Raw genomic sequence first — 13,037 nt, 5'->3', positions numbered from 1 at the left:
AAGCCTCCGAGTGGAAGGCTGGCTTACCACTCGGTAAGATTTTGATAAACTTAGGCGAGTGCTTGGACTGCAGCTAAGCCCCCGAGTGAGAGGATCGCTCGTCACTCGGTAGGATTTTTATACCTTAGGCGAGCACGAAGCTGCAGCTAAGCCTCCGAGTGGAAGGCTGGCTTACCACTCGGTAGGATTTTTATAACTTATGCGAGCACGAAGCTGCAGCTAAGCCTCCGAGTGGAAGGCTGGCTTACCACTCGGTAGGATTTTGATAAACTTAGGCGAGTGCTTGGACTGCAGCTAAGCCCCTGAGTGAGAGGATCGCTCGTCACTCGGTAGGATTTTTATAACTTAGGCGAGCACGAAGCTGCAGCTAAGCCTCCGAGTGGAAGGCTGGCTTACCACTCGGTAGGATTTTGATAAACTTAGGCGAAACGGATTCGCAGCTAAGCCTCCGAGTGGAAGGCTGGCTTGCCACTCGGTAGGATTTTTACAAACTTAGGCGAAACGGATTCGCGGCTAAGCCACCCACTGAGGGGGAGTTTTTATATGCACGAAGATAAAAAGTGATGACACTATTATTTCTAAACCCATGAACTACAGAAGTACTTTATTGCAACTCATCCGAGTGATAAAACTTAAGTGTAAAATGGGCGGAGTAGCTCCGCGTTCCAAGCTCGGGGCTCGTCGATTTTTGAAAATGGCATGATATGCACTTTGAAAATCCACGACCTCAAACGTCAATTTTTCTTTGCGAAAATGCTTTGAATCGCCAAACACTACGTCCAAAGCTATCTGGCCGAGTGACTCGGCCTTCTTCCCTGGTATGACTCCATGAAAGCTCATGTTACTAGTGCTCAGTCGGGACATCGGAATGCCCATACCTTTCAATGTGTCTGCATATAATAAGTTCAGCCCACTTCCACCATCCATCAGCACCTTTGTCAGTCGAGTGCCTTCGACAACTGGTTCGACCACCAAAGCTTGCCTCCCAGGGGTGGCAATATGAGTCGGGTGATCAGATTGGTCAAATGTGATGGGTGTTTGAGACCACTTCAGATAACTTGCCTTTGCTGGGGCAACCATGTTAACCTCTCGGTTAATCACTTTCAGTCGACTTCTGCTTTCCACATCTGCGAAGATCATCAGAGTGGAGTTGATATGCGGGTATCCTCCCTCACTGTCCTCTTTGTCTTCGGCTTTGTCTGACTCCTTCTCCTTGTCCTTAGACTGTTTTCCCTGAAACTGCTGGATCAGGAGTCGACATTGGCGAGTGGTGTGCTTTGGGTAAATGATATTCCCCTCTTCATCTTTCTTTGTGTGGATGTGGCACGGCATATCCATCACGTCGTTCCCTTCTTTATCCTTCACCTTCTTGGGGTTCCAGGATCCTTTTGGTTTCCCCTTAGACTTTCCTTGAGTCACGGCCAGAGCCTCTCCAGGAGCTGCCGGTTCGGCCTTCCGCTTCTGTTTCCGACTGGTGTTTCCTTTTTCCGACTGACTCGGCTTGTGCTTGCCGCTTCGGAGTCGGTCTTCTTCTTCACCGTTGGCGTACTTGGTAGCAATCTCCATCATCCGACTCAAGGTCATGTCACCGGTTCGACCAAATTTCAAACTCAGTTCTCTGTTCTTGACACCATCTTTAAAGGCGCATACTGCCTGATGGTCAGAGACATTTTCCACAGTGTGGTGCAAAGTGATCCACCTCTGAATATACTCTCTGAGAGTCTCATTGGTTTTCTGCACGCAGACTTGCAACTCTGTCAATCCCGCTGGTCGCTTGCAAGTCCCTTCAAACGTTCTGACAAACACTCGGGACAGATCTTCCCAAGTGTAAATGCTGCTAGGAGGTAATTGAGTCAACCATGCCCTGGCAGAACCTTCCAACATGAGGGGCAAATGCTTCATGGCCACCTCGTCGTTCCCACCACCGATCTGAACTGCCACTCGGTAGTCTTCAAGCCAAGTTTCAGGCTTGGACTCACTAGTGAACTTGCTGACTCCTGTTGCCAGCCTGAAATTGGGGGGATAACTGCGGCTCTGATAGTTCTGCTGAAACATTCAGGACCAGAAACATGTACTCGACTGCTCGTGGGCGCATCTCTGTCGAGTGCGCCTCGATGGGCTCTGTTCCGGTCGACCAACCCTTGCACGATAATGGATCGCGCGTCGAAGCCTGGCTCTCTATGGTCAACTGGTGCCCTACGCCCTGTACTGTACTGACGCCTATCATCTGGCCGCCGAGGAGCGTAAGACCCACCCCTCGGAGGGGAATAGGGCACTCGACGCCTATCATCTCGGTCGAGTCCGTCGCCATATTGATCTCGCCGATTCTCACGCCCTTCGCGCCGCGGAGGCGATCTGGGGCTGTGAGCCGACTGAACCGTATTCACAGTGACAGATCGACTGTGAATTCTGTTGCGCGACTGAGATACGGCCGAATTCTGATCTCCTGCTGCCCGGAGCAGATCCCTGATCTGCAGCAAACCTCTGCCAGCCTCTGACTGCGAAGGCTGAATGGACTCTGCTATACGGGTCGCAGCTGCTAAATTCTGAATTGGGGTTCGATATACCTGAGTTGGCGGGAAGAGTTGACGTCGACTGGTGTCGGGAACTCGTTGCCGCGCGCGCTCGTCGAGTGCTCGCTGAAGGTTCTCCAGTCGAGTGCGCTCGGCCAAATTGGCCAGACGCGCCTCCTCCAAGGCACGAGCCTCGGGGGTTTCTCCTGCGATGGGAATACGCAGGGGATCCTCGTTCCTGCGGCGAAGCTCTTCTCTTTGCAGAGAGTCGAGTGGCTCGGGCTGGTACTCTTCGTAGCCTCGAGCAGGGTCGCTGCAATCGCCTGCTCCACCACCGCGGGCGAAGCCAGGAGGGCTGTGGGGCCCGTCGACCATCAAGATTTCCGCCGCTGGATCACTGCTTCCGCACTCGGATGCAGTCTCTCCGGAGCCAGTCGACTGATCGAACAAGCCGTAGAGAGATTCGTTGGGCTCGATTGCCGCAACTTGTGTAGTGGTCGACTGGCGAGCCACCGCGTGACTCACCCATCGCTGAAGCCTCGACCGGCCCGAGCGCTTGCGCTGGCGGGAGACCGGGAGGGTGGAAGACGGAGGAGCCGACCGGTACTGGGTCGATGGCTGCCGCAGCAGAACACCGCGGACACATGCGCGGAAATGCGTCGCACCGCGGACGGGGAGCGCATCCACGTCGAGTGGAGCCTCCTGAAGCCATGCGGAGTCGTCGGCGATGAAGGTGAGTGCGCCGAGACGGATCTCTTGGCCCTCGACCAAAACTCCAGCAGACACCATGATGAAAATACTCGGAAGAATCGCAACTTCTCCGAAAAATCGCTAAAACACCTGCCCCAAGGTGGGCGCCAACTGTCGTGGTTCTAAGCCTGACAGTAGAGTGGGGGGTAGGTATGGAGAGGCCAGGTCCTAGCTACGGAGAAGTCGTAAGCACAAAGGATGTACGAGTTCAGGCCCTTCTCGGAAGAAGTAACAGCCCTACGTCTCGGAGCCCGGAGGCGGTCGAGTGGATTATGAATGTATGGATTACAAGGTGCCGAACCCTTCTGCCTGTGGAGGGGGGTGGCTTATATAGAGTGCGCCAGGACCCCAGCCAGCCCACGTAGGAGAAGGTTTAAGGTGAGTTAAGTCTGAGGCGTTACTGGTAACGCCCCACATAAAGTGCCTTTACTATCATAAAGTCTACTTAATTACAGACCGTTGCGGTGCAGAGTGCCTCTTGACCTCCTGGTGGTCGAGTGAGTCTTCGTGGTCGAGTCCTTCAAGCCAGTTGAGTGAGTCTTCGTGGTCGAGTCCTTCAAGCCAGTCGAGTGTGTCCTCGTTGGTCGAGTGAGTCCTCGTTGGTCGACTGGAAGGCGACCTCTTCTAGGGATGTCTAGGGTAAGTTACTTGGGACAGGTCCGTGACCCTACCCTAGGTACTTAACCCCATCACTAACTGCAACGGGGAGACCGTATGATATGCAGTTGGTCGAATTTGTATCAATTCTGCAGCATGTAAAACTGCATGACCCCAACATGAAGCTGGAAGATTACTATTCTGCAGGAGCGGTCTTGCTATCAACTTGATCCTCTTGATAAGTGATTCCGCAAGACCATTCTGGGTATGTACATAAGGTACTGAGTGATCCACAGAAATGCCCAAAGCTAGGCAGTAATCATTAAATGCTCGAGAACTAAATTCCGTGGCATTATCCATTCTGATGGTTTTTATCCTATGCTCAAGATGATTTGCTCTCAATTTAATGATCTGAGCAATTAGCTTTGCAAAGGCATGGTTCCTTGTTGATAGTAGACACACATTTGATCATCTCGTTGATGCATCAATTAGGACCATGAAATATTTGAATGGTCCAGATAACGGTTGTATTGGACCACAAATATCTCCTTGAATGCGTTCAAGGAATTTAGGCGGCTCATCCTTTAATTTCACATAAGATGGCCTTGTGATCAATTTCCCAGTTGCACATGCTGTGCATACAAAATCCGATGATTTTGGGAACTTTCTATCCGTTATGTTGTGTCCAACAGATCCATCAATAATTTTTCTCATCATCCCAATAGCAGGATGACCCAGGCGACCATGCCAAATCTTGAACTTATCAAGATTCTGAAAAACTATCTTATACGCCATATGCGTCTCTGGTTTAATGTATGTATAATACAACCCAGAAGATAGAGAAGGCAAATTATCAAGGACTTCCTTTCGAAATCCCTTTTGCTGAGTTACGAGTAGGCATTCAGCCCCACTCTCTTCATTAGTTTCCACATGGAAACCATTTTTGCGGATATCCTTAAAACTCAGCAAGGTACGAGTAGAATCTGGATACAGTAGAGCATCCTGGATTACCAATTTAGTACCCATAGGGAGTGTAATTGTAGCTTGATCAGAACCAACAATTACCGTGTCTCGACCAGCAATTGTCATGACACTTCCATTACTCTTCTTGAGTGTTTGGAAATACTTCATCTCCCTAAGTATCGTGTAAGTAGATCCACTATCCACTAAACACATTTCCTCCTCCATTGTATTATTCCTTGAAGTTCTATAGAGTAAAAGAACAAAGTTCAGTATATAATCAAACTCTTATAGAATCAATACATACATTACAAACTATATATGTCTTGTACTTATTACAAGCCCTATGTCACACGACATAGCAAACACATTATGTCTAAGGACATAACTTATTTTACAACACATGTAATATGTCTAATAACATCATTACAATACTTAGACAAATGAGACTAAATCTGGTCTCCATATATGTCAGTAGACCCAAATTCCACTAGCATGTCATCGACATCTAGTATTGGATCTTCCACTTGCTGATTCTGCTCCTGGTTGTCCATGTTCGGAGAATCCTCTCGAGAACCATCAACCGTAGGGGTACCATCTTCATTGCCAGTGAAGTGTGCTGCATACTGGTTCCCCTGAGCCTTCTTGCCCTTTCCAAGTGACTGTTGGTACAATTCCACCAAATGCTTTGAAGTGTCACACTTCTTTGCAATATGTTCCTTACAACCACATCTGAAGCAACCAGTGTTGCTAGCCCTTTCATTCTTCTTGAAAGAACCTTTGCCCTTTTGGACTCCATACTTATTCTACTTCTCATTACGCTTCCACTTTCCATTGAATGTCCTACGGTTATTTTTGGAACCATTGAACTTTTGAGTATTCTTAGAGTTGAAGTGTGATTCAGGCAGAGGCATCGTTCTTGTTGGACGAGCCAAATTGTTCTTCTCAAGAAGCTCATTGTGCTTCTCTGCCTGAAGCAGCGAGTAAATCAACTCAGAATACTTCTTATACTTTTGCTGATGATACTGTTCAGCAAGTATCCTCATAGAAGGATGGGAATTAGAAAGTGTCTTTTCAATAAGATCAGCATCAGAAACTGCACTATTGCAGAATCTTACCTTGGAGTTGATCTTATAAACAACAGAATTGTATGCAGCTACAGACTTAAAGTCTTGGAATCGGACTAGCGCCCATTCCCGTTGCGCTTCAGGCAACATCACCGCCCTTTGTTGATCATACCTCTCCTTTAAGGAGTTCCAGAGTGTCAGAGGGCTCTCCTCCATCAGATACTCTGTCTTTAGGTCAGGGTGAAGATGATGTCGAATGAAGTGCAACGCTGAATACCTTATTATGTCTGTTACAGATGAAGTCCCTTGGGCAGGTGTGGTTATAGCGGAATTGAGTCCCTTGGCCGTCAAATTGATTTTGACATCCATTGCCCATGTCAAATAGTTAGAACAATCGATGTCAAGTTCAGCAAACTCTTTTTTAGATAGGTCAGCCATTCCTGCATGCAATCATCATGCTTATTAATTTACTTTCATAGCAAATTAATTGTGTTGTAAATAAAACAATGCATGTATATTGATCAACATATAGCAATTGCCAAATTGCCGGAACATATACGTTGACATACATTGTACTTGTACAATACAGTAATACACACTAATTACTCAACAATACAATATAGTAATTTACACAAATTACTAAATAACTAGTCACAACTTCAAACTGCTAGTTAAAGAACTAAATATAAAAAGAAAAACGAAAAAAATGGTCCTGGGTCGCATACAGGGAGACCCAAACCAGTAGCACAACCCACTACTACAGTAAATTTCGTTTTTTTCTTCCTTTTCCCGGCTCAGAACGAGGCATGGGTCACAGCCCATCTGGCCTTTCGGCCCAACAGGCCCGGCGCTGCTTTGACCATCGCATAAAAGAGGGTGACGGTTAGGGTTTCCCCTACCGCCCCCAATCCTCTTTCCAGGCGGCGCGACCCTCCTCTGTTCCGGCTGCCGCGCCGGACGCGCGCTCACCGGCGAGCCACCGACGGTGAAGGGATGAAGCCTTCCTCCTCGTCCGACGAGTGGGTGTAGTCAGGGATGTCCACCCCATTCTGGTGTCCGTTGGCGAGGCCGAGCGACACCGGGTTCCAGGCGCCCTGACGGCGTCTAGGGCGACGGTCGACGGCGGCGACGGAGCGCCCGAAGAGAAGACGGCGGCTCACGCCGGTGTCGGGCGGACCCGCGCCGCCACTCGTGCCAGCAACGTCCATGGCGGGCGTCCCTCCTGCCCCGAAGAGGAAGATGCCCTGTTCGCCGGGAGGAGCAGGGGAGCGGCCAAACGCCCATGGTGCGCTGCTCGGCCCCGGAGTGTCACTTGCTCCTGCAGCGGCGACCACGCCCGCGGTGGCCATGGCGCGTCCTGGAGTCAGGATGAAGACGAGGCCGTCGCCCCTGGTACTAGCGATGCGCGTCGGAGCCGGGCTGTAGCCGCATGCAGGTACATCAACGACGATCTCCCGCTCCTCCTCCTCTGCTGGCGTTGGTGACGGCAGGTGTATGCCAATGGAGCGAGTGGGGCATGGACCATCTCCGTGCACACGGCACCTCCGTGGTGCAGATGGAGCGGCAACAGCAGGCTCTGGCATGCCCATCTCGGCGTTCAGTGGCGGTGGTGCGCTTGGTCCGGGACCAGCCCTGGGTCCAGACCCTGGCGGTTGTCTGCCGGCGTGGTCAGGCGGTTCACCGGCATGGTGCGACGGCGTCGTCCAGCGGCCACGTGATGGCGGCGTCCTCCAGCGAAGTTCTGGCGGGGGTTAATGCCGAGGCCAGACATTTGTGGTGGTGCTAAGCAGGGATTTCCATTAATTAAACTAATTAATTAATCCTAACAAAGGAGAAAGTGACACTCAGTGATCGTTCAACGGAGTATAATTGAGCAGACAAATTTGCAAAATACTCCCTGTGTAGCTCTTGGAACGGGTTGTCGCCCCTGTGTCACTCTCGTCCAAGGCGACACGGGGCCAACAGAACCTTACATAGTGCTGCCGCCTCTTTCTCTCTTCTCCTCCTGTGCGGCCGACGGCAGCAGGGCTCTCCCCCTTGGAGTGCTTTCTCGTCGTGGACGGCGATGTGTGTGAATCAGTGGTAGCTCGTAGGTCCTTCCATGTCGCCGCGTGCAGAATGGTTTGCATCGATCCGGTTCTGATTCAGACAGTCCTGTTATCAGAGGTCTCAACTCACTGGCCGCGGATAAGGCCTTGCTCGTGTGCTTGTTGGCAAGGCCAGAAGAGGGCTCGACGGTGGGTCGTCAACAGGCGCTAGTTATGCCCCCTCCTGGTCTAGACATGACTGGTTTGGGAACGTTGGTGTGGGCGACTACGTCACCAGATCCGTTGGGACTCGGCGTGTGATGTCCAGCAGTGGAAGGAGGTGCCTTCCCGTTCTTGCTACCGTGGTTGGTGAGCTGCAATAATGATGGTCGACAGAGTCTTGGGATCTTGGATGCTGGGGTGACGACCCCTGGAAGGAGAGACTGCATGTTTGGCTCATCGACAAGCAGTTGCAGTAGTGGTGGCGTCTCTTTTTAGCTAAGTGGATAGCAAGGGGAGGGTTGGTGGATGATCCTGTTGTCGTCATGGCTTCAGTGGTGATTGCTCCCTGGTTTGGGTCTAGAGGCCTTGTGTTGGCAGCAAAGCTCCCCCCCCCACCACCACCACCACGCCCCCCACCCCACCCTCCACCCCACGATTTGGCCTCGCAAGCTTAGTTTTGGGAAAAGCTCCACGCTCCGGTGTTGGCGACGATGACGGTTGCGTGTGTTGCTTCACTCTTGAGCGGATTGTCGTGGGTCCACTTGTGATGTCATGGCTCCGGGTGAAAACCCTAGTCCGTCTTCTTGGACTCAATGGCGGTGGTGCTTGGCACCATCATCACCTTCTTGAGGCATCATTGTGGAGCCCGGTTCTTTTCGGCTGTAGCAGGTCAGCGTCTTCGGGCATGTCTTGTCCCTCACATGTAGCATGCTCGACTCTGGCATGGGATGGTCCCGAACTCCCGATGATCTCCTATAATTTACGTTTGCCCACCCATGGCCTCTGTTCTTTGTCATCGCTACCTCTTTGCAGAAGTGGTGTTGCATGGCCTGGAGCAAGCGGCAATCTCAACGGGGAGTCGGCCCCTTCGGAGTTGGCTCGGTGTATTAGGAAGTAACGTCTTTGGTGGTTTCTCAAGGCTGTGTGGTCTAGTCCCTCCCACAAAACGAGCATCGTCGGAAAAACCAAATAAATCCAGAAAAATACAAGCATCAGTGCCAAGTCTAAGACTTAAGCCCTGATCGATTGGTTTCCATCACAAGAAACCTAACCATCTGAGATATGCTCACCTCGTGGCTCATGAAAAAGCTTAGCATGAACCCAGCTCAACTATGCATGCCTGAAATGGTTTTGTTTTCAGAAACCATACGAGAGTTCAAGAGCACCTTGTGACCTTTCCATTGAACTGACCTCGAATTGTCCATTCCAATGCAAGATTCATGGAAAGAAGGTACGCTCATTTGTCAGATGTGATACGAGCAATGACTAGTGGACTAACTGATTCACGCAGTTAATTTGGGGCCAGTTTTGCTGCTCGCGATCATGCAGGAATTAATCGTGATCATCCAGAGCGAAGAAGTAAACACATTATAACGAAACTACCAAAGTACACCGTAGCTAGCTAATATACATGCATAAATCTTGTCAGCTCGTAAGGCTCATGTGAGTGTGAGTCTACATAAACCTCACCACACACTCTAAATTTGGATCATGCCTAGATAATTCACTACCCTATAGCCTACTCCGGCCGCCGGCGAGCCTGTTGACTAGTAGTATGCTACGTGACGGCGCACTTCTAGTTGACTAGTAGTTCTATGGCGGCGGTAATCAATCTCGCAGTCGAAATCAACTAGGCCGCCCTCCGGCCGCCGGCGAGCCTGTTGCAGGACGGACACCCCATGAGCCTCGAGTCCTGTGAACCGCCGACGAGGAGGACCGCGCGTGTCTCGGCGACCTCTCGCTGGAGCCGCGTGATGTCGTCGCTGAGGCGCTCGCATCACCTTCGCAGCAGCTCGCAGTCGAGCTCCGTCTGCTTGAGCTTGGTCCGCGCCCTCCTGTTCTGGAACCACACCTCCACCTGCCTCGGTTTCAACCCAAGCTGCCCCGCAAGATCCTGCTTCTCACCCTGCAATTCAAAAGCATTACGATCAGACTCAGACCCTGAAATTTCTTTGCACTTCAAGGAGAGATTAAATGGAAGATATGGGGTACATGGGAGATGGAGGATATTATTACTCCCTCCGACCGAAAATACTTGTCATCAAAATGGATAAAAAAGAGATGTATCTAGACAGACAGAGGGAGTACATGGGAGAGGACGTTGTGAGCGCGGAAGCTTTTCTCCAGCAGCGCCGCCTGCTCTGCGGTGAGCCGGCGCTTCTTCCTCGCGCGGCCGGCTGCGTCTCCACTGTCGTCGTCGTCGATGTCGCTGCCGCCGTGCACAGCCCTGGCCCTCTTGCCATGCTGCCTTGTACTACCGCCGCCTATCCACCTCTCCCCTTTCTTCCTTCCGATATTTTGCGCCACATGACCTGCTGCCTCTGGCGCCGGCGGCGGTTGGCTCCCGGCGCCGATCACGAGCTACAGCCTTGTGTCGACGAGCTCCTCCGCCTCCAGCGACTCCTTACTAGTGCTGCTTATGGTTGTCAGGCTAGACATCTTCTTCGAATCAAAATGAAGTGAATTCGCTAGTGCCGTCGATCGAGAGATATCGAGGTATGCCGCCGGCGCCGGGTAGCTAGGTGATGATGGCCAACAGATGGGGTGTGTTCGTGAAGGCTTTATAGGTGGCCTGGCTACGAGATACTGCACACGGTCGCATCCCACGTATGGTTTCGTGTGCGAGTTAAGCAAGACAATTAGTGCTGCTTAGGTTTACTAGGTAAGATTACTACGGGTGATTGATGCTTGGTTTGACTACTGAGGGGAAAATCTTTATTGAGGGATTTGACTGAGCAAAACTGTAGTAACCAAGGCTATAAAACTGGCTCATATTCTTAACCAAGTTCACCAATATAAAATTTCTGCTAGCTTCCGATCAAAATAGACGGACTTCGAAAATTTACCTTCTAATGTAACATTTGATAATATGTAAGCAAAATATTATAGATTTTTAATTCCCATGCTGGTTATTATTAAGGCACATAATTTTTGAAGAGAGGCAGTGTCTTAATTTTACTAAACAAACATGTATGCATGGCAGTTTTGCCAAACTGTCAAACTCTGCGGTTAACTTTTGTTGGCATTTCTTTCCTCTACCTCTCACTTTTTATAGTCATTGAATGTGATGCTGTAAGATGCGTGTGTGTTGATTTGGGTTGCATCTGTTCTTGTTTTTAAAGTGAATGAGACCAAATTATTTCTCATCTAGATGAGTTCTACCAAAACTGATGAAAAAATGCAAGCTGGCGTTTCTGGAAGCAAGATGTGTAGCACCGAGAAGGATTGTATTTACACAAATCTAATACAAATTTTTTGGACAGAAACAATAGCATATAATTTCATTATGCATGGTGCATGCAGGGCAATGCAACACACATGCATGCATGCATGCCAGCGCGCACGACTCGACAAGGAGAGTTTTCCGTGTGTGTGGCGCTGACCTGTCGTGCATGCAGGACACTGTGGCATGGCTCGCATGTGCATCCAAGGCAGCGATTCTTGGCGGCCACGTACGACACGGGCCCGCCAGCACGTGCGCATTTTGCATGGAGAAATATGGCAGTGCATTGCATGTATGAACGCGGGACTGGTTGCAAGCTCATGCATGGACTAGGTGCGTGATTGCTGTATACTCTAGTCTGCAGCGACATTCAAAACGTCCGTAAACTCGGATGGTCAAATTTGGCCATGATGCTCACGTACGTACGCGCAGACGCTTCTCAAACTAATCACGTACTTGTACAGTAGCCATGCTAGGATAAAATTAATTATTGTACTTGACTGTTTGTCCTTGTTAGTAATCTGGTTTCCTTGGTACCACGCAGTGACGGTCATTTCGTCCTGCTGAAGAACACTGAAAGTATTCCCTCCGTTCGAAAATACATGTCATTAAAAATAAATAAAAAGGATGTATTTAAATGTATTTTAATTTTAGATATATTTCTTTTTATTCATTTTAATAACAATTACTTTCAGACGGAGAGAGTATATCTGAAACAGTCAAGATCCGTTGATGTGTCACTTTAGTAATAAGGACTTACGTTACGTGTCACAATCATCCTCCGGTATCATTTGCTTGGTCGTGGCGTCGATCGTTTGCGACTTAGTAATCAACTATCTCCTGATAACCGACACATCAAAATACTCCCTCCGTCCGAAAATACTTGTCATCAAAATGGATAAAAGAAAATGCAACTAGATATATTTTAATTCTAGATACATCTTTTTTTATTCATTTCGATGACAAGTATTTTCGGACGGAGGGAGTATTTGGTGTAGATGCTCATCAGATCATCATTGCAAAATAAAATAATTCGCATGCAGAGCTCGTGGAACCCAGACTACTTAGCGCAGCGTAGCTAGTGGAGCTGCTTAACCATTTGGATTTTGCTCATAGCCACCTTTTCTATCATTGCTGATACAACTACTCAACTTTTGATGTTTCTCACCAATGGAATAACTAAAATTTGTTTGAATTCTCTTTGATTTGTTTTCTAATCTTCATTGAAATATAACTGAAATAATCAAAATTTGTGTGAATGTTTTAATATTTATGAAATACCCCTTCCGTTCGGAAATACTTGTCGAAGAGATGGATATATCTGGACGTATTTTCATTCTAGTTACACCTATGTTTATGCATTTCTCCTACAAGTATTTCCGCACGGAGGAAGTATAATTCATAAGGGTGGACAAAAGGTTCCATTTTCTCGTTCATAAAAATACATTAATACTACCTGAAATGCAACAGAGAGAAGAAAAAAGGAACATGGAATGAACCCAACACTTGAATACCAAGCTCAAAAGGTCATACTCTCTTTATTTTTATTTACTGGCCATATGAGCTTTGTCCTGAGTCAAATTTTATAAGGCTAGACCATGTTTTAAACAGCTAAACACTTAAAATAACAAACATCTTTGTTGCAAAAAAGATCTAGATCTATTATAAAGTAAATCGG

The 13,037-nt window shown here is 48.9% G+C and overlaps 1 pseudogene; it reads right to left on the bottom strand.

Annotated features, from left to right (window-relative positions):
* Positions 1-9,766: 9,766 nt before the first annotated feature.
* Positions 9,767-10,616, bottom strand: LOC123139012 (putative homeobox-leucine zipper protein HOX26; annotated as a pseudogene).
* Between the last annotated feature and the right edge of the window lie 2,421 nt (positions 10,617-13,037).

This window comes from Triticum aestivum, chromosome 6B (assembly GCF_018294505.1).
Source record: "Triticum aestivum cultivar Chinese Spring chromosome 6B, IWGSC CS RefSeq v2.1, whole genome shotgun sequence".
NCBI classification, from domain to species: Eukaryota; Viridiplantae; Streptophyta; class Magnoliopsida; order Poales; family Poaceae; genus Triticum; species Triticum aestivum.
This window is presented reverse-complemented; position numbering and strand designations above follow the sequence as displayed.